General features: G+C 42.5%; 1 protein-coding gene across 4 annotated transcripts in view; it reads left to right on the top strand.

Moving 5' to 3' along the window:
• DPP6 (dipeptidyl peptidase like 6) overlaps positions 1–24,985 on the top strand; it is a 618,762-nt gene that overhangs the window by 258,359 nt on the left and 335,418 nt on the right. The gene's annotated exons all lie outside the window — the stretch shown is intronic.

A 24,985-nucleotide genomic window follows, 5' to 3' on the forward strand; every position in this document is an offset into this window, starting at 1 on the left:
CAGAATTCAGTTTTACAAAAAAAAGGGCAGTTTCCTATGTGGAGGAATTAGGAGAATCTATCTGAAATCAACATTCAAATCTTGGTAATAACTTCGAAGGAGTGCAGGACTTAAAGACCATTTTCTGCAACACAAGAGCGCTTATTTAGCTTCATGTTAATGGGAAAATTCCATTACCAGAATCATGAAGTTGCATTTTAATCTATGTCTCCTACAGAGTTGAGCAAAACAAACAATTCCTTCCAAAAGCAAGATGTGTGTGTGTATGTGTGTGTTTTATATATATAAGTATATATAATATAGTACATAAGTAGATACTACATCATAAATGACATGCCATTATTCCTGCTGTCAACCCTGAGCTCTCAAATGAGCTCTGGGAGCAGTTAAACTTCGAAAAAGCAAGATGTCCTTCTTGAATAGAAATGCTATTACCATAATACAGTCCTGGGAGCTTTTAGAGTGCCCTGTCTCCAACATAATAATATGTTTGAGTTTGGGAAGAAAGATAAAAAAATAGAAACTTGTAACAGCTACTTAAAATCCAGGGTATTCCATTGAATAGCTGTAGAGTATGCGCTCAATTTGTCTTCATTTGCTTCTCGTCAATCTCAAACATTTTTTTTTACAGTTTTCAGGGTAATGAATTCAATTCTCTTATAAGTTGCACAAATAAAGAGAAACTTCAGACAATCTAAAAAGGCTTAATCCTCTCAGGGGCTGCTTTCTTCATTTCTACATGTTAGTGTATTTCCAAAGAAAGTCATTCCAACCCTTACAGTCCAAAAGGTGGCTGAAATTTAGCATTTACATATGTAAATAGAAACTTCGATGGGTTCTCTGTGGTCTGTCAAAAAGAAGATATTACTTTGTGGGGGGGGGGGGGGGGGCTACGCATTCCAAACTACACCGTGACATTTCTTCTCTTCTCCTCTCCTCTTCAAAGCCCTACTGAGAGCTCACCTCCTCCAGGCGGTCTTCCCAGACTGAGCTTCCCCTTTTCCCTCTGCTCCCTCTCTGCCCCCCCGCCTTCACCTCCCCTCAGCTAAGCTCCCCTTTTCCCCCCTTTCCCTCTGCTCCTCCCCCTCTCCCTTCCCCTCCCCTCAGCACTGTGCTTATCTGCTCATTTGTATATGTTTTATTACCCTATTTATTTTGTTAATGAGATGTACATCCCCTTGATTCTATTTATTGCTATTGTTTTTGTCTGTCTGTCTCCCCCAATTAGACTGTAAGCCCGTCAATGGGCAGGGATTGTCTCTATCTGTTGCCGAATTGTACATTCCAAGAGCTTAGTACAGTGCTCTGTACATAGTAAGTGCTCAATAAATACTATTGAATGAATTTCATACTTATTGCTTCCAACCCACCCAAAATCACATTTTGCAATGGACTTAGCATAAGCAAACCTCCAGCTTTCAAGTCTATCAGTAGAGTAGTGAACATAAAGCAAAATTCCAAAATAATCAGACTAAATCCTTAATTATTTAGTGATGGGGAAATCTGGAATTGTGGTATAATTACTTTATAGTCTCAACTATAAATTATTTATTCTCATTGTTATGCTGATACTATGCTAATAACTCCAGACCATTAGTCCCGAATATGAAAACAGAGTTCCAGAGAGAAACTGGAAAACAATTTCAAAGGAGACCCTGAAAGTACTCACAGTAGAGAACACCACAGTGGAACAGACGCAGTATTAAAGTGTTCAAAGCTGAGAACCTCACAGCTCCCTTGGTCTTCTCCAGTTTGGCTCAGGGTTCTAGGCTACATTCGATCCTAAATGCCTCTGAATGCGCCCAATGAACTCACTCCAGAAAGTCCGAGGTCAAAATTTAGGCTTCTTTGTACTGTTCCTTCAGATAACAAAGTCTCTGCCAGTTAACGATGGAGCTTCCAAAGAAACCTTTTGAGGCTCTGCAATGCAGAGTGCCAACAGTGTAACAAAGGAAATGATGCAAAAAAAAAAGATAGAAAAATCATATAGTGCCTTCTCTGTAGGGCCACCTGGGGACTTTTCTACTATCCATTATTTAGAAAATATCTAAATAAGTCTTGATTGTCAGAAGAAGGTCTGCTATCATCAATAATGGACTGATAGATTGATGCATTTTTTGCCAACTAAATTTGGGACTCAGTGGTGCCAAACTGGGTCTCTTAATGATTTGTGGGTTGGATCCCAAGAGATGACCCAAGAACAGCCACTTTGGGGCTCTCCATTAGCCAGTGGATGGTTTCTCTCTGGATTTTCACCTCCTTCCCGCACTACAAGAGCTCTTCCCGGCCTCCATTTTGAAACTGGTTTGGCTCTTATCTGTCATCTTAACAATTATGAGAGGGAGTTTTAACAAAGCAAGAATCTGAGAAACTTTGTCAACAGCAGCATGGGGTGGGGGAGGTAAGGTCACACATAGGGACAGGAGTGGGACTGAAAAAGGAATTGCTACTCCTGCAAGCTGTCTCCTCCCTGACCCCTTCCTCCCACTGCTCCTGGGTGTAGTGGCTCCTGGCTCGAATCTCTAGAGATTATTTCACGTGGTTCTCGGGACCAGTAAATTTGGCTGCTCCTTCAGTAGAAGTAGAAAGGGTCAAATTTGGAAATTTTATGCCAAGATATTTTTATTTGGTGGGCGGTGATTTTTGATGCAGAGCATACAGAGAGTGGGGGGAAAAGCATATCTCATTAAGAGTCCCCTCTCTGAATTTAGCTTAGAGGACTTAGATGATATCTATTTGGGCCAAGCAAAGTAGAGATTTTGGGCCATTATCCAGGTGGTTCAATCAAAAAATGCTGCTGGAGGGGAAGCAGGAACGTTCAAGTGCCCAAATTATCCATGATTTGTATTTGGAGACCAAATTCACCTGGCTGTTTAACCATCGACTTCACATTGGTGATTAAAAATGTGTTTAACATTGATTCTCAAGAAAAAAGAAAGGAAAGGAGCGGTAAAGGATATTCACTTTTTAGCCTCTGTGGTGTTTGCCTCAGAAACCCTCTCCACTTGGGGACAATGCAGCTTCCAGTCAACACAAGTGATTTCCCTCCCCACCTTTTCTCTGGCACTATACATACACACCCATAATCCCACAGATCTCCTGGGCACTGCAAGTCTTCCTCTCCTCCTCTGACCTCCCCAAACAGGTTCTCAATGTCAGGTGATGCCTACTCATAAGGCTATTTGAGAAAGAGCATGGCATAGTGGATAGAGCACGGGCCTGGGAGTCAGAAGGCCAAGGTTTCTATTCCCGGCTCTGCCACTTGTCTTCTGCATGACCTTGAGCAAGTCACTTCACTTCTCTGTGCCTCAGTAAAATGGGGATTGAGACTGTGACCCCCAAGTGGGATTAGGGACCCTGTTGAACTCGACTTGCTTGTATCCACCCCACTGCTTAGTACAGTGCCTACCACATAAAAAGTGCTTAACAAATACCATAATTATTATTATGATCATTATTGTTATTATAGTCAAAGGGCATCCATCAAAACAAGCTCTTTTCTGTGGAACTGGGGAGAGAGGAAGGGAAATGGGAGAAGTGGAGGGAAATATACATAGGTTTCCTGCTCTCTGAAAGTCTTATTTATGCACAATTGTAAACTTGACATAGCCAGGGCATCAACCCCTGTGAAATTTTAATTTCTTTTTAACCAGCACTTGAAAAATATTAATTTGGCTCTTTATGCACCAACATTAAAAGCTGGAAGTTAAAACATTTTTTGTGTTTCTCACATGCTAGCCCAAATATGATTGATCTTTTGGGAGGAAAAATGAGTCTAAAGGAAAACTAACTTCTTTCAGTAGCTGGAGAATCAATATAAAGGATGCTCCCCTACTGACACCAAACACTGACACCATTGTCTTTGGACTTGAAAGACAAAGTTTATACGCATGTATCCTTTCTCTTTCTCTCTCTCACCCTCTCAGTCTGTAGTTACCAACATCCTATTATGTATGAATATTATATCTGAATGTATGTAACTGCTGAGCTGATTGCCTGAATGAGCCATTTCTTCAGAATCTCTTGTTTCAGACAACCAGTTAATCAGTTGTATTTATTGAGTACTTACTGTGTGCAGAGCACTATACCAAGCACTTGGCAGAGTACAACACAACAATTTAGCAGGCTCAGTCTGCTATATCTTCCCCTGCTGATCAGGAGGGGAATTAATTCAGTTTTTAGGGGAAACTGTGGCTCAGTGGAAAGAGCCCAGGCTTGGGAGTCAGAGGTCATGGGTTCTAATTCCGACTCCACTGCTTGCCAGCTGTGTGACTTTGGGCAAGTCACTTAACTTCCCTGTGCCTCAGTTACCTCATCTGTAAAATGGGGATTAAAACTGTGAGCCCCACGTGAGACAACCTGATCACCTTGTATCCCCCCAGCGCTTAGAACAGTGCTTTGCACACAGTAAGCACTTAACAAATGCCACCATTATTATTATTATTGTTATTCCCTGCCCACAAGGAGCTTACAGTCTAGAGGGAGAGACAGGAGGGAGAGACAGGTAAACTGGACTGTTCTGCCTCATCAAAGATATGCTTCCAGACAAAATGTTCATTGGTGCCAAGTCAGGGTGCTCCAGGCTTTCTGCCACTTGGTGAAGGATGAATAAAGTGAAAACGAAAACCCGCAAACAGTGATCCTGGTCCTCTGCAGTCAATCCTGTTAAAGATAAGACAGGATAGTAAAGATAAACACTCTCTATTTTGTGGGAAATCACATGGACAAGTAATATGTTGCTAAACTTTTGAGTTCAAGGATATTCCTGACATGGGGATTTTATCCAGGCATAGTATTGGGGGAGAAATTGTTGGGATCACATTGGTTGAAAACACTTGCCATGTGAAATGCTTATTTGGGATGGGCAGAAATCTGATCATGGAATCTCCCAGTGTTAATGATGGCTGTGCCTGGTCCAGTTACAAAGGCTTCTGGACAGAGAATCTGCAAAAAGCAATTGATTCTAGTGATGGTAGCTGGCTCAGGTGCCATATGCAGTCTCTCATCTCTGCCAGGCCTGGTCTTAATGGGGCATGGAGTGTATCGACTAAGCAGGAAGGTATGGGTAGAACTTACTGCATGATACCTGCAGTGATTTTGTGGGATAGGGACTGGGTCCAACCTGATTAACTGGGATCAACTCCAGAGCTCAGAACAGTGTTTGACACGTAGTTAGCACTTAACACATAATATTATTATTATTTACAAAACCCATTTAGAACCGAAGTGGCCACAGTATGGTTCCGGGACCATGTTGCAATACCATAGAACAGCAGGCAATCATCTGGGTAGCCACTGCAATCTCTGATAATGTGGACTAGCCAATTATTTTAAGGATTTCTGACACCCTAGTTCATCCTTAATTAATAAATCTTCATCCCTGATGGTATAGTAGTAGTAATAGTATTTATTAAGTACTTACTGTGTGCAGAACACTATTCCAAGCACTGGGAGAGAGCACACAGGTGGAAATTAGCCACGATTCCTGCCTCTCAGGTGGCTCACAGTCCAAGAGTATAGGTGGGGAAAAGGGGCTGGAGACAGACATTTCAGAAATGAGGAAACATTAAAACACAGCACAGACAAATACACAAAATGAAAATAAAACCAATGGGGTGTTGTGACTACTGGAGCAAAGTTTCAGGTTCCTCGAACCCAGTGTTCAGGACACTCCTGTAACCACAGCAGCTTCTTCAGCAGCCACCAGTCTTCCCAGGGTTTGGTGGGGTGCCTCAGACTGTGGGTTGTTCTCTTTGCCACCAGCTTGGGTGAGGGCAGGATGGCATAGAGTCTCTTTAGTGTCATGAAAGAGGGGTGGTGCTGGTTCCTGGAGAAAGAGAGCATGCCTGGTTGTCTGGGAGTCAGAAGGACCTGAGTTCTAATTCCGGTTCTGCCATGTGCCTGCTGTGTGACCTTGGGCTAGTCACTTCATATCTCTCTGCTTCAGTTACCTCACCTGTAAAATGGGGATGAAGACAGTGAGCCCCATGTGGAACAGGGACTGTGTCCAACCTGATTAGATTGTATCTACCCCACCACTTAGAACAGTGCTTGACACATAGTAAGCACTTAAAAAATACCATCCTAGTTGTCTGGTGAGTGGCCAGGGGTGGGAGCTACTTTTCTCTTTCTAACTGAGGAGATAGGAGCCCCAGCAAGCATTCAACTACTTACAGCTATATCTCTCCTCTTCAGCTTCCCCACCTCTTCACCACCCCAATGCGAGATTGTGCACGTGTGTACAGACACACAGACACATATACACTGCAGTGAAGATGGGTTGAACATTGAAAGGGGATTAGTGAACACTAATATACCAGCCGCAGGGACTTACATTAAGTTAGTTGGCTCGCTACATGGTAAATAGCTTATTTATTAAGATTGTGCATTTTTTTAAAAAATTGGTAGTAGTCTATTGCTGCAGTACTTTATTGGTTAAATTTTAATATTACCCAAATACTTATTTACTTCATATAGTATATTCTCCACAAATATGTTTCAGAGAGATGTATTAGTAAGTGTTTTTTAAAAAGGTTTTCCCTTCCCCAAGTGAAATGGAATTATTTGTTCAAGACTGGTATTGATTGGGAAAATGAATGTAACTTGTGGAAGAACTAGAATAACAGAACTACAGTGAGTAATATCTATGTTTTCAAAAGTCTGAGAAGTGTGAGTATTTACCATGTAGTCTATTTCTGCTCAAAACAAAGGTTTCCCAGGAGAGAAGACCTGGTTTTTCCTTAAGAACTACTTCCTTGGCCTAGGAGATCCAATGGCAGTCACTCTCCTCTTTGGCAATTGGTAATGGTAAACATAGAACTTGTTGCTTTCTTCAAGAAATAGCTTTCTCATGTCAAGTGATTTTAAGACCACTGCATTAATTTCTTTAAGTAAAATAATCTAAGCGGTAATGCTATTTATTGAGCACTTTGGGAGAACAATGCACTGTTCTCAGTGCTTGGAAAGGTACAATAGATGTATGAGAAACACTTATGTCTAGGCCAGTGCTTAGAGCAGTGCTTGACATATAGTAAGTGTTTCACAAATACAATAATAATAATAGAAATGTATTATCATTATCATTATTATTTTTTGTCCAGTAGGAGCATGTGTTCTAATGGGGGAGACCCATATGGAAATATTCACAGATATTGGAATCAGAATAAATAAAATTGAATGATAAATTGCATATACATAACAGTAAAATAAAATAGAAAAATTATTTTTCTGAATGTATGATACTTTATACACTAGAAAGATTCATAAAGAGTATAGATATTTCACTCTTGGCGTCATGTTTAACCTCACAGTAGCAACCAGCAGCCAAAGCTAATATTTCTCAATGGTGTATGAGTTCCTTTAAGTCACAAAGTCATTAGTACACCTCAGGAGAGAAATAAAGGCTTTTGATTGGCAATGGCCTCATCTCTTGTCTATAGTTGACCAGTTATGAAAGAGACCTATTGATAAGGGCATTATGAAAAGATGCTGAACTGTTTTTTGTTTTAAAGCTTTTCCTGTCACTTGAGATTTAAACAGCCACTTGAGTAGAAAGTGGCCATTTAATTCTTGAGATTTTTTTTCCCCCCAGTTTTTTAGACTGTGCTCATCAGAGAACCAGTATAGCCTAGTGGATAGACCACGGGCCTGAGAGTCAGAAGGACCTGAGATCTAATCCCAGCTCTGCCACTTATCTGCTGTGTGACCTTGGGCAGGTCATCTAACTTCTGTGTGCCTCAGTTACCTCATCTGAAAAAATGGTGATTAAGACTGTGTACCCCATGTAGGTCATGGACTGTGTGCAGCCTGATTATCTTGGGTCTACCCTAGGGCTTAGAACAGTTCCTGGCACGTAGTAGGTGCTTAACAAATACCATTAAAAAAAAAAAAAGAAATTGAGTTCTAAACCCAGCTCTGCCACTTACCTGTTGGGTGACCTAACTTCCCTGGGCATCAGTTCTGTCATTTGTGAAATGGGAATTAAATACCTATTCTCCCTCCCCCTTGGACTGTAAGCCCCATATGAGCCAAGGACTGCATCTGGTCTGAAGGCATTGAATCCACTCCAGTGCTTAGAACAGTGCTTGGCCCATAGTCCATGCTGAACAAATACCACAACTAACATTACTACCACATTTGGTTGCTGTATATAATGCAGCCACAGATTACTGTTCACCTGGGTCATTTTGCCCAGAAAACAAACCAGCTCTGAGCTCCATTTCCAGAACAAACCTGGTCTTGGACACTCAACCTTGTTTGTACCTTCAGTAACCAACTCCGTCAGTACCAGTTTAAGAGAAACCTTAAAACTGTCAGGCCATTACATTAGGCATCCAAATGATACCTGCTAATGGAACTTTTCAACTAAATTGTAACTCAAAATCAGTAATTCAGTATTGGGCTTGATAGAAATGAAAACCAGTGTCTCCTTTGGGCAATGCATTTCCTTTCCCCTTCCTGGTATCTCCCCATCTTAATGTGTTAGAGGCAAGGAGAGGGGTGAGGTGGAAGATGTTGACAACAAAAGAGGCCTTTCCTTCTTTTAAAAAGTGAGATCATTCACTCTGGAGACCCCAGACTCAGGACACTGGGAGAAGAGCCCAAGGTCAGGTGTCACTGGAGGCCATGGAAATACTCTAAGAGGTTTTCTTTGCCTGTTCAAAATACAAATACTAATAAGGCACACTCAGCTCTTTAGCCTTCCTTGCCTCTCAGCAAATGGGGATAGAAGAAAACAGAAACTCAGGTATCGTGTGGAGCACGATGTGGCCAAGGACCTATCTATTATTAAATGCCAGTAGTGTACTCAGTACTACATAATGTTGAAAATGGAAAAACAAAACAGAGAGCTCATCTGGGCTAAAGTATTTGATCCAAGTCACTTACGCCAAACAATTTGTTCTTATTTGCCAACTTTGAGAAGTGATTATAGCTTGGTCTCATGGTTTGGATATTATTGTGTGGGGGTAGGCTAGTCGAGAAAATGAGGAGCACATTGCTATTAGCTAATGATTCTGTTTTTGAAGTGCCCACTCTATAAGAAAATAAGAAAAATATGAGTAGCAAGAGCCAAGATATAAAGACAGAGCCTGGAGCAGGATGGACGAGTGGTCTAACCCAGTATGGCATTACTAGTGGCCCTTTGTTATTAAGACCCATGAGGGAATAAGTGGGAGAAAGAGAAGCTGTGGTGAGATTATTGCTATAGAAGGGGAAATGATTCCAGAGACGGGGGGATTTACCTTGAGAGATGAGAGGAAATGTCATTAGAAAAAGCAGTGGCAGATGAAGGTCTTGGTTCTAAAAGAATATTGTCATTCTCTTTGAAAGGAGATGCACTGACATTTGTTCTGATCTGCTGGGAATTAGGGTTCTAAGAGTCAGAGGAAAAAACAGGTCTGTAAATGACGACTTAAAATTTTCCCATTAGTATTTGGGGACCAACAGACACCATTGTTTTCTCAGCAATGCAGTTTGCTTCAAAGATGTTCAGAGCACAATTGTGCTTCCGCTTTTTCAGAGGTGGCAAACAAACCTATTTGTATTATTTTGTTTAGCAATCAGAGCTCCTGAGACCAAATGAGATGTTGCATAAGAAATCCTCTGCCTATCCCCTGAGCCATTAAAAAAAAAGAAATCCTGCTGGGCATGCTTAGTTCAATGTTTAGAAGCTAAGACAGAAAATAAGTCAACCTATTAATATTTTTAAATGATCTCTGATATCCTGAGGATATTGTCTTTCAACTTTACCTAACCATAATCTAGAGAAATAGATGCAGCGAATCCAGAGCAGAAGCATAGTTAATGGCATGGGCATCCAAAGAGATGACACTGTAAAAATAGGTAACTTGAGGAAGGAGCCTGGGAAAGCGGATGAGTCGTGGTGGGAGTCGGGGTTGGATGAAAAGGGGGCTTCACGTCCCGGCCGCTGTGGTGCTCACAGGAACTTACCTTGTATCTACCCCGGTGCTTAGTACAGTGCCTGACGTAGTAAGCACTTAATTCCTGACTTTTTGCATACTAATTCTAGCCTGAGCAAGCCCAGTGGCCTGGGGTTTCCTGTTGGTGAAAATTGGAGGAGGTTTCCCCTGTGGTAGCAAAGGACAGTGCAGGTGGGCACCAGCTAACCTGATTCGGTCAACTGCTTCCATCAGAAAACCATCTTTTCATGAAAGCTCTCCTGACATATCAATAACATCTTGCCAAAAGGCCCATTTATTCTGAATAAGTATAGATTATGTTCAATTAATATAGATCATGTCACCAAGCAGTTAATATAGATTGTCACCGCTGAGTAGTTCATATATAGACAAGATGAGACACAATACATCCTATTAGAGAGAGAGTGAGGAAGAGAGAGAGAGGGACATGTCTTCAGGATGGGCTAGAGAAGAAGACAGAATAGTGTTTTTCTATTCTAAAGCTTTTATTCGGAACTGCGCAAAAGTCTTTCCTCACTATGTGGGTGGTCCCAGACAGGGGCCTTCCTAGCCGGTCTCCACTCATAATAATATTAATAATAATGATAATAATAATTGTGAAGCTCTTACTACGTGCCAGGCGTTGTACTAAGAGCTGTGGTTAATACCAAGTAATCGGGTTGGACACAGTCCCTGTTTCTTAATCCCCATTTTACAGCTGAGGTAACTGAGGCACAGAAAAGTGAAGCAACTTGCCCAAGGTCACACAGCAGTCAGGTGGTGGAATGGGATTAGAACCCAGGTCCTCCTGACTGCCAAGCCCGTGTTCTACTAGGCCACTGCTGACGGCAAAGTTATGAGTCTCATGGGGACAGAGGACCCTGTCTAGCTGGAAATTTAAAGCCAAACTAACTCACCTTGAAATTGACACACCCCTTGGTGGAAGTGCCAGGCAGTCAGGGAAATGCTTGTGCTGGCAGGACTTGCCCCGTACGTGCCTAATTGCTTACACAGAGACCTTCATTAGGAGAAAGTACTGCATTAAAACTCCCCAGCCACTGTCCTTAGTGCTGCTCAAGCAAGTTAAACAGGACTGGAAGCGTAAATGTCAAGCAGGAAGAAGTGTCGTGCACCTCCCCGTCAATCAACGGTATTTATTGCAAATCGATCAACAGTCAGTCGTATTTATGGAGCACTTTGTGCAGAGCACTGTATTAAGCATTTGGGAGAGTATGCTACAACAGAGCTAGTAGACATGTTCTCTGCCCACAACAAGCTTACAAAAGTAATAATAATAATGGTATTTATTAAGCACTTACTATATGCTAAGCACTGTTTTTAGTGCTGGGGTAGATACAAGGTAATTAGGTTGTCCCACGTGGGGCTCAGTCTTAATCCTCATTTTACAGACGAGATAACAGTCACGGAGAAGTGAAGTGACTTTCTCAAGGTCACACAGTTGACAAGCGGTGGAGCCAGGATTAGGACCCATGACTTTCTGACTTCCAGGCCCGTACTTTGTCAACTGTGCCATGAAATATAGTCTAGAGGGCTGTGAGAGCTTCAGCACTGCAGAGAGACTCATCCCTCAGGAAGGGCTACAGACTCTGTCCTCCCAGCTTCTCCTGGCTGACTCTGCCTTCACAGCACTCCCCTCAATCCCTGCTCACTCCAGCCGCCTGTAACATGCAGAATATAAACCACACCAGTATCAACTGACCAGGCTGTCTTTTTTGTTATTATTATTTTCTGTGGCATTTGTGAAGCGCTTATTTTGTGTCAAGCACCAATCTAAGCGTGTGGTAGGTAAGTCTGGCCAAACTTCCCCTTGCTTCTCTTCCTGGGATGAGATTCTTTAAGGTTTGAGCAGTAGTATTCCAACCCCACACCTCTGCGGTAACATTCACATTAAATATAACCATATCATAAGTTTTATTGCCCTTTTTCCCCTGGAACAAACAAACCTTCAAAATACAACCCATAAAAACCTAAAAATAAAATCTCCTCCTTCTGAGTAAACCAGAGATTTATTAGACAGTACCCAGGCTTGGTTAAAATGTCAGGAAATGCAAATGTTCAGGTTCTTGTAGTTAGTTATATTGATTCACTCATGTTGCTTATATTAAAGTGTTTTTAATGGGCTAGAGAGTGTTTGGAAAATATTACATATGTGGAGTGCTGGAGAGCTGATGTTGCTATGACAACTTCAGGATCTGCTTTTATTTTTCCCCTGTAAAATTCTTCAAACTTTTAATCATTTAAAGATGTTTGCTTTTATAGGAAAACAGTAAAAGAGAATTGTTCCCCAATTCCCTAATAGATTGTATTCAGTGGGCCGGGCTTCAGGATTCTTCGTGGGCCATGGTTGATCACTGTGGTGTAAAAAACTGTTGCAACTAGTAACATCTTTTGGGGCCCCGCTGGGACCTGGAAGGTCCTGGCCTGTTGTCCCTCTTTGGGGAGCAGTGGAGTTTGCAGCATTCCACTCAGGCTCCTCTCTCCCCCACCTCTGGCAGAGACACCCTGAAAACCTGCATGGAGAGGGGAGAGAGAAGGAAGAGATGGCAGGGTGGCCTAGTACAAGGCACAAGGTCCTCAAAATCAAGAAACCTGGGTTCTAGTCCTAGCTCTGCCACTGGCCTGCAGTGTGACCTTGGGCAAATCACATAATCTCTCTGGGCCTTTGATTGAACTCATCTGTAAAATGGAGGTAAGATCTCTGCTCTCCCTTGAGGGACAGGTACCGATTTTCTGATCTTATTGTATCTACCTCCTGCACTTAGGACAGCAAATTGGTATAAAGTACGTATTTCAAAAACATCATCATTAGAAATTCCTAGATTCCAAGAACCATGTCCAGGACAGTGTGCATAATTAATAATGCAGTAGTAAATGCCATTAAGAAAAGGTTGCCCACCAGTTCAGTCGGGGAACCTTATCTGCACCAAACCACCTCCTCCTCACCCCCTAATATTCCCACAGCCAGTTAGTTGTTCTGGGCATTTTTTTCTTGTCGGAATACTTGGCCATTAATCATCACTCCAGTTATCTTTGGAAAAAGTCACTTAATAATGTAACAGAAAAATTTAGCGTAAATACTTAGTGCCTCATTTCCATGTTTTATAACTGCATTACAGCTCAAAATTGTTCCAATGATATTTTCTTCCTTTGTGAGATATGCCCTCACAGGACATTTTTTATTTTATAAGATTGTGTTGTTTTTTCAAGGGGAAAATAATCTCATTTTAAATTTGGAAATGGGATTTCAGGCCTCCTCTCTAACTCATAATACCCATCGGTGTCTGAGTTATGCTCATCTGACTGGACCGAGGAGAGAAAATGTGCACCTCTTTATCTACGTGAACAAAATGTGTGAGTGATTCTCTCTCCAATAAACGCAGGCTCTTGGTTGCTGTCTTACCATCTAATTCTAATGGGAATTAGAACCATCCCTCCATTTCACATTTTACAGAGAAATGAGCAAGCCCAAACAACCTTTTGCTCTTTCCTAGATACAAATCCAGCAAAGCTTTAGTCTTAAATGGGAAAGTGTCTGTGAGCTGTTGGCAGTGACAGAGGTGGACTGCGTTGAAAGTATTTGGTGCATTGAGCCAAATGCTTGTACCTGCAAGGGCTATCTAGGGCCCAGTGAATGGGGATAACTGGTTGGTTTGGAGCAGCTGTGCCACAATTCAGAGAAAATTTCAGAGACTTGGTGTTCTCTGAAGTTGGAAACCAGTAGGAGTAGGAACACAACATATTGAGAAAAATCTCTGAAAATGGAAGAGTAAATATGTTGCTAAAAATCTGCTGAAAATTTAGGGCTAATGGACTAGACAGTCAGCTTTTGATAGGAAGGTGAGCTTATCAAAACATAAAAACGTAAAACCTAAAAGGTACATGCGTAGAAGAGATTCATAGTATATAGCTCCATAAATAAACATCACTATATTATATGATATACTTTATAGCTATATCTGTATGGGTATATTTCTAAGTATATATAAATATATATACCCTTTCTACACTTATACCTTATTCATTCATTCAATAGTATTTATTGAGCGCTTACTATGTGCAGAGCACTGTACTAAGCGCTTGGAATGAACAAGTCGGCAACAGATAGAGACAGTCCCTGCCGTTTGACGGGCTTACAGTCTAATCGACGGGCTTCTGACCTGATTATAGCATATCTATCCCAGCACTTGGTACAGTGCTCGACACATAATAAGCACCTCACAACTGTGAATATTGTTCATATATATATATATAGTTTAAAAAATTCATTTATATTTATTTTTTTGACTGAAAAATGAGCCTCCTGATGGCAAGATTTTTATTCAGTATGTATGAGTGGAACTGATAAAACCAATGTGTGACTGGCAATCCCTTCCCTAGCTCTATGTTTGGAACATAGCCTCAACAGCTGTGGTGCTCTGAACATCATCTGGGAAGAGGCAGACAATATTAGGGATCCTTTTCTGGTATCCCTGGCATCCTCATTAGCGGTGAGGCTCTGCTTTGCAGGCTAAGCCCAGTTCCCCACCCTGAGGGGTGGTCCTTCTGCAACTGCATAGGACCTGAGAGCCAGCCCAGGCCGCATCAGTGCAGAACAGGACGGTGGTCCCTCCCCTCTCGTGTCCTTCCTAGTTGGGAGAAATGGACTTGGCCAAATAGATATGAGAGCTAGTGTTTTTCCGGATAGAAAGCTTGAGGCAAGCTGGAAGGGGAGTTTTCCCAGATATATTCAGTTGTGACTGAAAACCAAACAAGGGATTTGTCACATATAAGTACTTGGATGGGAGTATTTGTACCCAGCATCTTCTGTCTCTGCCTTTTATGATGTAGAACCATTTTTATCTCCTTTCCCCCCCACCCTCAGAATCAACTTTTCTTCCATTTTCCTGGAAGGTGAAGGTATAGTCTGTTCACAAAGAATAGAAAGCTTTATCCCCAGAATAAATTGTGCTTCATAAATGAAGTCTGGGGTCCACATTTAACCTTCCTACAGAATTGCACATGGCAATGTTATTTATTTTTTGTCATTGAAAAACCCAATTATCACATTTGTGCAGCATCCCTAAAAATAAAGACAGTCCTCAGGGTTCTGTCATTCTCTCACATCGGGGAAGGTGGAGACTAATTATGATAATTAACTCTTCTTATCTTAAAAGCACTTTGCAGTCATTAAATAATGAATCCTCGCAGGGCCATTTTGGGAAATAGGGGAATGAAATTATTCCACTTTCTCCAGGGGAGAAGCAAGTGGCGAAGGTGAGTGATTCATCCAATGTGCCCCTCAGAGAATCAGCATGAAAATCAAATTTGAGGCTCCTAAAGATTCTTCTCTCCCCTATAATTCCAAGAACTAGGCCACGCTGCTTCCCATAGACCCCCCTGGTGATAAAATAGACTATTGGCTTGGTAGCTGCCACACAAACACCAGTCCCTACGTGACCTGTTTCAATCACAGGCCATTTAACTTTAAATGGGAAATACACCCACTTCTGCCATAGCCCAGGTTTTCAATATGGGTTTGGCTGGAATGACATTAGGGGATGCATGCAAGCCTGTTTGGTCTCAGTGCTCCATGTTATTGAAGAAACTCGTGATTTGCACATGCATAGCATTAGAACAGACGAGTACTCTGGTGTGGCTTTTCTTCAATCAGGGTTCCCCAAGAATGCAACTTTTAGGCAACAGGAGGACTGTGTATTTGCTTTGCCTCTCCCTGAAGAAGTCACCCTGTAGAGGTGCTGAATGCTAAACCACATAGTGCCCTACGACTGACACCATTTGGCTTCCAATAATGCAGAGACGCCTTTTGCAATTTGGCAGCAATAGTTATGGCAGTCATCCATTGCTAACCCCTCTAGACTGGAAGGTTGTTGTGGGCAAGGATTGTGTCTGCTATCTTGTTCTATTGTACTCTCACAAGCACTCAGTACAGTGCTCTGCACAGAGTAAGTGCTCAATAAATATGATTGACAGACTGAATTTGCGAAGCACTGTTCTAAGCATCGAGAAGTGATACAAGGACGGTGATTCATCTAACACCCTGGACCACAAGGTTCTCTCGGAATCTAGAGGGAAAGGGGATGGACATAAAGGGAATGAGTTATACGGTCAGTGCAACAAAATCCACAACTCAATAACAGTCAGTTGAGCAGGGCATCACTGGTGTGAAGGAACGATCCTTGGGGTCCTCTCTTAGTTCCAGGAAAGTCTTTCAGGGACCCAGACTGGGTCCAATGAATAGAAATAAGCTCAATCACTGACCAGAAATCAGCCATCTACAAGGTGGTTAAGACTCAGACATGGGGAGTTGGGTGAAATTGGGAAGTGGTGCCTTAGGAAACTACATCATGGCTACCTTAGGCTTCATAGTCAAAAGTGAGACAGATAAAGAATGGGAGCATCTCAGGGTAGACCCCCCCTCCCCCCCGCCAAGCCCCAAATTCTGTCACACTGTTCTAAGTTGGAAGCTGAAGAGAGAAGCAAGTCCTAGGATGGAGTCTATGGAAAGCAGCCCAGAGTTCAGAACTGAAAAGGGTCTTGGATTATAGCTAGAAACATTTCTACAGTTCCCTGAGTCATGAGGCCCACCTAGGGGGATAGGAAGGCACTCCTGCTATACTTAACAGGAATCAATCAATAGGTGGTATTTACTGAGCACTTACTGTGTGTAAAGCACTGTGCAGAGCACTTGGGAGAGTCCAGTACAACAGGAATGCTGGTGCCTGGGTCTTGTTCACTCCTGGATGCTGTCATGGCCTCAGGAATGTTGTCACTTAGAATATAAGAAGGCAGGGGCCATGGCCCTCATAAATGCCATATTTGGCTTTGCTTTTTCATGGTATTTGTTAAGTGCTTACTTATTGTTCAAAGGACTGGTCTTGAAACGAGTCATTTAGATGGGACAAAGTTCTTGTTCTTGTCTGTCTGCCTCCCCTGATTAGACTGTAAGCCCGTCAAACGGCAGGGACTGTCTCTATCTGTTGCCGACTTGTTCATTCCAAGCGCTTAGTACAGTGCTCTGCACACAGTAAGCGCTCAATAAATACTATTGAATGAAAGTCCCTGTCCCACATGGGACTCACTGTCAACATTGCTTGCTAAATAGTCCCCATTGCTGCCATGTGAAGGTATTTATTAAAAGCTCACTGGAGACAGTGCCCTGTGCTAAGCACTCGGGAGGGACAACAGAATGAAGACACTCATTTACTGCCCACGAGGAGGTAACATTCTAATGGGGAAGTCAGACAAGGAATATTTACAAATAACATAATTCGCATAAATAATTGCATATACATATGGGCGATTGATGAAGATGGGAGTAAGTACAAAAGTGCTAGAGGTGGCTGAAGAAATAATGTGACTAGGCATGGGTGTGAGCCCAAAGTACCCTCCCCTTTGCTTTTCTGCTTAGAGTTTGATGTTCTTTTGTTCAGTAGAAGAGACTCGACATCATTTATAGTGAATGACTGTTATTTACAGTGCACCTTCTACTCGTCCTTAGTATTTTAGTGCTGAAGTTTTGAAACCGGGGAAGGTAGAAAATTAAACAGAAAATAGAATTCTTCAATGTGGACATTCTGATTTTCCCACTTTCAGAGAAGACCAAAAATATAGCATCGGTAAGGTTGGAAGGCAAAATGAAGGACAAGGTCATCTTCCTTGCTGCAGGGAGAATGTTAAATGAGAGGGATGGAAAATCAGAGCTGGGCTTTCCAGCAGAGAATGAACTGTTAGAAATCCTCAGATGGTAACTCTATGGACTTAGAGGCATGGAAGAGGGGAGTCCCATCCTGATGGGTCTGGGACAAGGATATTGGGCACAGTCTTGGGATGGGGGTGCCAATGCCATTTAGGGCTTTTCTGAGGGCAGAATGGAGGCTGTTTCCCAAGGTGCACTCTTTGCTCCTTCCAGGATCCCTTCACTGCTGTCCCTTGCTCCTCACACTCCCACCTCCCTCCCATTCCTTGCTCATGCTGTTCCCCCTGTCTGGAACTCAATCCCTCCCTCTACAAATATTATAGATCTCAGGCCTTCCCATCATCAAAGCCCTCCTGAAATCCCACCTCCTCCAGGAAAACTTCCCCAGTTATTTCCCATCACACCAAGTTGCGTCAAACATCCATTATCAGCAAAGTACACACCATTATGTAAATTCCCTATATATAGATCAGTAGTATATAATGATTTATGTGGCATATATTCATCTATTTAATCTTCCATACTCTTACTATTATCGGTTACAGTCTTGCTCTTCCTTGTACTCACATTCCCCAATAGAGTGTAAGACTCTCGGGAACTTAGTATAGTGCTCTGCATTCAGTATAGACCCAGTAAAAATCACAGATAGTTAACTGATAACACACCTGCCCTCAATGGAGAAGCTGGGATTCCAGTTCACCAAATGAGAAGCAGCGTGGCCTAGTTCATTCAGTTGTATTTATTGAACAATTACTGTGTGCAGAGGACTGTGCTAACTACTTGGAAAGTGCAAATCAGCAATAAAGAGAGACAATCCCTGTCCACACAGGGCTTGGATAGAGCACAGGCCTGGGAATCAGAAGGACCTGGGTTTAATCTCAGCTCTGCCACCGCTCTGCTGTATGACCTTGGGCAAGTCACCTAATATTACCTAACTTCTCTGTACTTCAGTTACCTCATCTGTGAAATGAGGATTAAAACTGTGAGCCCCATGTAGGATATGGACTGTGTCCAACTTGATTAGCTTGTATCTACCCCAGCATTTTGTACAGTGCTTGGCACGTAGTAAGTGCTTTAACAAATAGTATTTAAAAATAAAGATCTGGGTGCTTATTAATTCAGTAATATTTATTGAGCACTATGTGCAGAGCACTGTACTAAGCACTTGGAATGTACAATTCGGCAACAGATAGAGACAATCCCTGCCCATTGACGGGTTTACTCATTCAATCCTATTTATTGAGTGCTTACTGTGTGCAGACCACTGAACTAAGGACTTGGAAAGTGCAGTTCAGCAACAGAGGCAACCCCTACCCAAAATTGGGTTCACAGTCTAGAAGCAGGGAGACAGATAACAGAACAAAACAGACGACAGGCATCAATAGCATCAATATATATAAATAGAATTATAGGTATATACACATCATTAATAAAGTAAATAGAATGATAAATAGGTACATATATATACAAGTGCTGTGGGGTGGGGAGGGGGGTAGAGCAGAAGGAGGGAGTCGGGGCGATGGGAAGGGAGAAGGAGCAGAGGAAAATGGGGGCTTAGTCTGGGAAGGGCTCCTGGAGGAGGTGAGCTTTCAGAGGGTCTCTACTGCATTCTTGGAATCCTCAAAAGTTGTGTCAACAGATCAATCATTCAAATGATCAATAATATTTATTGAGTGCTTAGTGTGTGCAGATCACTGTACTAATCCTTTGGGAGAGGACAATCCAATGGAGTTGGTAGACACATTCCCTGCACACAAGGAGCTTACAATGTAGAAGGAGAGTCCAGACATATAAATAAATAAGTTATGGTTATAAGTTACGACAGAAGTGCTGTGGGGCTGAAGGTGTGTGTTAAAAATGTGGACTCCCAGGATTGGCTAGGATCCACCTTCAGTGGTGCTCTGCAACCCAGGAACTTTAATATCAGAAACACCTGTCTGCTTGGCAAGGTTCCTTTTAGAAACATATGGCTCTCAGCTGTATATACACCTCTGTTTAGGTGTTTCATTTCTGTCTTTGAAGAGCCATAGCTACCCAGTGGTGATCAAGGCTGTACAGCCTTCTCATCTGCGTAGCAGATTCATCCCCACTCGAATTCAGGCTGTACGCATAGATCATTACTCTTGTCATGTTCCTCTTCTCCTCACCATAATAAATATTAAGCAAGTGCAATGTACTTACATAATTTGCAGAATTGATCTGCTAACTTAAAAGCTTGATTCACCAACAAAAGAAAACGGAGTGCTTTGTGCAAAGGTTAAATGCACAGTTTAATTGGCAATTGTGCATTAGAAACCTATTGTAAAACTATCACCGTGTGAGGGGAGATGAAGATGGCAGAGTCAGGGAAATTCATTTTCTTTGTTGGCCATTAAAAAAAAATTAAGCCCCTGGAATTTCAATGAAAGATGAGGTAGGATCAGAGTCTGGTAAATGTCTCATCAGATTTTGTCTTTCTCCTTCAAAATCTCGCCCACCATTTTGATGAAAGTAGTATTAGGAATCTGTGCTCTGTGCATCTGTGAAACTTTGCAATTGTTTCTTGGGCAAAGTAGCAAGCAGGTAAGATCAAGGGATAAAGCAAATCAACAGGAGCTTTAAAAAGATAACCTGTTGTTTATAGACTGCTTTTTATTTTTCCAAAGCACTTTCATGGTAATTATCTCATTTTTTCCACACAACACCCCTGTGGGGATGGGAGAGGTGGGAATTGTAATCCCCCTTTTATTCATGAGGAAGCGAAGACTCAGAGAGGTTAAACATCTTGCCCAAGGTCATACAGCAGGGTAGAGGCAGAACAGGGAGTAAAACCTGGGTCTCCTGGCTGGTAGTCTCATGTGGTCTTCATTAGACCACATGAGACATTAGTTATATAAAAGCTAAAAATATTTGCAGTGTGGTGGAAGCTTAGGTCAGGTTTTTGTGCCTCTGGGTTCAGGCATCCAAGTTCAGTCTTTTTCCAGAACTAGGCCATGCGGGAAGCTGGCAGGGGGGAAAATGGGCTCCTCCCATGTGACATTTCTCAGGGAACACCTTCCTCATACTTAGCCACTCATGGCCTGTTGGAAAGAGCCCGGGCCTGGGAGTCAGAGGACCAAGATTCTACTCCCTTCTCTGGCACTTGCCTGCTGCGTGACTTTGGGCTAATCACTTCACTTCTGTGGGCCACAGTTTCCTCATCTGTAAAATGGGGATTCAATATTTATTCTCCTTTCTTAGACTGTGAGCCCTCTGTGGGACAGGGATTGGTTCTGATTTGATTACCTTGCATCTACTCCAGTGCTAAGTGGAGTAGATAGGGCTTGGCACCTAGCAAATACCTTAATCATTACTATTACCGTAATTATTTTCTCCTACTAAACCTCAGGTGACACTTTTGTTTCTTCTCAAGCTTTTACTGTGCCTCATTCCTAATTCTCCGATCTCTACCCCTGGCTCACACCCTTCTTCCTGACTGGAACTCCTTCCCTCTCCAAATCTGCCAGATCACAGCTGTCTCCATCTTCAAGACTTCTGAAATCCTCCTCCTCCAGGGAACTTTCCCTGATTGATCCATCAGTCTATCAGTCATATTCATTGAGTGCTACTGTGTGCAGGGTGCTGTATTAAGCTCTTGGAAGAGTACAATATAACGGAGTTAGTAGACACATTCTCCTCCCCAGATCTTCCCACAGCAGTTTTACATCCCTCTAGCACTTTGCATTCACTACTCCTTATTGCACTTTTGTGTGTATCGATTTACATACTGTACTGTTGGAACACTGTTTCCTCCTGTTTGCAAATTATTTCACATCCGTCCTTCCCACTAGATTGTATGATCTTTTTGTTCAGGGACCCAATCCCTGTCCCACAGAGGACTCACAGTCTTAGAAGGGAGAACAAGTATTGAATTCCCATTTTACAGATGAGGAAACTGTAGTCCAGAGAAGTGAAGTGACTAGCCCAAAGTCACACAGCGGGCAAGTGCCAGGTCGTCGCCTTCGGCTGTACCCTCCCAGACATTTAGAACAGTGCTCTGCTCACAGTAGGTGCTCACTCAATACAGAAGTGTGACTGATCAGGACCACAGATGCCAGCGCAGAGCTCTGGACAGCTCTCTCTGTGTATGCACAGCTGGGACTGGTCCAGATGAAATCTGGAAATGATGAGGGCACCGGAAAATGTGAATTGGAGTTCAGCATGAACTCCCACGGAAGGCAATGCAAGAGTGATTTGTGTGTTTAAATTTTAGGAACCCAACACTCTCAAAACGTTCTCTGGCCCCTAGTGGAAAATGTATTTTCCAATCTCCTGCCACTTAGACACCTAAACTTACTGGAAGAGAAACTTATGAAAGGCTGCCCCAGGGCACCATTTTGGAAGCAGCTCTGATCTGCAAGTTCCCGGCTCTGAGTGCATTTCCTTCCACAGCTTTCCTTCCTGCCTTTTATTACCTTCTGGTGGTATATAAATAGGCAGCAAAGTCTACAGTGGTAAATTAAAATCCCCAGATAATGCCCATCCGCTGCAAACATGTGCAAGATTAAAAAGAAACCCCACCTCAGATCAGATTGAAAAGTAGCCAGCAATACCGACTGAACTTATTTTTCCACCCTCATAAACCAAACTCATAAATATAGAGAAGATGGACTCTAACCCACTGGGAATTATGCTAATCAAGTTTCTCTATAAATTCTGAAACAGCTTTTCTTTCTAAATATAAAGAGAAACCCAGGGCAGGCATCTACTATTTACAGCTGTTGTCACTGGAAGTTTAATTATACTAGTAAGGGATGGTGTAGGCTATGAAATCTAAACAAGGAGAATTAATTCTTGCCATGTCCAGAGGGAAAGATAACTTACGTAAAGTGGCACGGATCCCTCACCCCTTTTCTGATAATAGAAAAAGTAAAACAATTTGTTTGGTGGATTTGTTTGGAATTAGACTTTGGCTATCTGAAAATATGAATATGAACACTGTAGCACTTTTTCCAAAGGCAGAATATAATAATTATAATAATTTTGGTATTTGTTAAGCACTTACTTTGTGCTAAGCACTGTTCTAAATGCTGGGGTAGATTCAAGATAATCAGGTTGGAGACAATCCCTGTCCCACATGGGACTCACAGTCTAAATCGGAGGGAGAGGGATCTAATCCCCCTATTACAGATGAGGTAACTGAGGCACAGAGAAGTTATGTGACTGCCCAAGGTCACACAGTAGACTAGTGGCAGAGCCATGATTAGAACCAGGGCCTCTGACTCCCAGGCCCATGCTGTTTCCACTAGGCCACACTGCTTCCTAAAGAATGCTTCCTCTAATACTTCCTCAAAAAGTGCTACTAAAAAACCGTCATAGCACTGATTGGCTGCTACTGTCTGAAACTTTTCAAAATATCTGTCTCCCCTCCAAGACCGTAAGCTCCTTGAAGGCTGAGGTCATCTATCCTGATTTTCATTTTATTCTCCCAACCATCTAGTGCAGATGCTCAATAAAAATCTGTGTTTTCAAGGGAGGAGGAGAGTTTGGTAATAACAATGAGAGTCCGAGGAAAAGGACTGGATCTTATTTAGTAGATGATTTCCCATCCCCTTTCTGCCTTTCTCTTTCTTTGTATCTCATTTCCTTGGCTTCTTTCTGCAGTCAGGACCCATGGTACTTATCTGAGAAGTATTTACCTTGTCAGGCGGCTCAGAGGAAGAGGGGCGTGCCACCAAATCATAAATCTGCTGGATCCTTTTGTTGAAGCCAGCGGACAGCTGGGAAGTCAATAGTTTATACTGTGCTGTGCTAAAGAAAGTAAGATCCTACTCTTACCCAGTAATTGTTTGGTTAGGAAGATTTTTACTTACTGCCATATTGCTGTGTGGTCCTGGGAAATATAATCTGTGACTCCATTTCGGCTCTCTGGACCTAGAGCTTTTGCGGCTTCCCCAGGTCCCCGGAGCCTTTTACAACAAATAAAACATGATTAGGTTGGAGAATCTGTTTCCCGTCCCTAGCTTCCTCATATCTATGACTAAATGCCACTTGGTGATTGGAAGCAAAGCCCAAGTGACTGCCTGAGGTCAGATAGCACACATAGAAGTGTTTCAGCAGCAGCAGAATTGGTGACATATATTGGTGTCCTGTTCTGCCCAAATCCATCTGAAGTTTGATCTGAAATGCCTTAGCCATGTTTCTCAAGGTGACCCTCGACCTCAAGACATTTGGGGTCTTGCTTTTGAAAAGGCGGTCACCCTAGGGGCGTGTCCGGAAATGGTAAGACTGGTATTACAATGTCAGCATTGCTTTTATAGAAATTCATTTCCCTCAGGCTGCTCACTTCCACAAGAACTAAACTGGCACAAGAGCTGTGGGTTCTTGAGTTTGAGATGGTTGCCAGTAAACTGAATGGTAGCTCTCAGGGCTTGGTAAGCACACACGCCGAACACGAAAGGTGCTATTTACTCAGAATGCAGATCCAGCTCTTGAGAGAAGTTAATGTATTTAAAACATTTTAAGATGTGTGTGGGTTTCAAATGACATTTTCTTTATGCCAAAATGCCGATGAGACTTCCAACAGCCCCGGTTGATCAGCTCCAGCATTTAAAATATTAATCCTCCAGCTCAGACCCTCTATAGTGAAGATTGGGAAATGGCTTCCTATTTCCCAAAAGAAGCAGTCTTACTGACTTTTACCCCTTAGGACCTAATTTAATCTCTTCTCTCTACCCCACCAAGCCCCTACCTTTAACCCCTCCCCACTCTCTTCTTCTTCCCTCATGGAAGAAAGTGATTTTCAGCAGCCGATCGAAATATTTATCTGCAGCTGAGAATGAAGTCCAGGGATCCTAATTCTAATGTTTCTTCTTTAAACTCTTGGCTTAGTGTAATGGAGCTCCCTGAGGTCAAGTGCCAAGTCATCTTCTTACCAGTGGTTTCTCTCCAACACTTAGTTCAGTGTTTTGTGCACAGCATCACATGCAATGTATTTTTTTTCTTGACGATGATGATGCTATCCCAAGTAAAAATTGAGGCAGATGAAAATGTCTTCTGTTAGGACAAAGAATTTGCTAATAGGAAAAGGGGATATCACATTGCTCCCCTTAGGACAACTAAAGCCGCTGCCAAAACCCAAGTGAAGCAGGAAAAAATTGGTAATTTCCGGGTAATTGAGGCAAAAGCAAAGTGTGGGTGGATACTAGCTTCCATTCCTGACTTCCCTTGGGTGAAAGAGCTGTGACTAGCAGAAACATTTCATAGCCCTTTCCCCAGACTCCTGCAAGGATGCCAACCAGGTGGGAGATCCTGCCAATGGTTCTGGCTACTCACACCGTGGCCAATGTGGTGCTTTTGGGCCCAGGTTGATCCAGGAGGCTCAGTTTGC

Source organism: Ornithorhynchus anatinus, chromosome 13 (assembly GCF_004115215.2).
Source record: "Ornithorhynchus anatinus isolate Pmale09 chromosome 13, mOrnAna1.pri.v4, whole genome shotgun sequence".
NCBI classification, from domain to species: Eukaryota; Metazoa; Chordata; class Mammalia; order Monotremata; family Ornithorhynchidae; genus Ornithorhynchus; species Ornithorhynchus anatinus.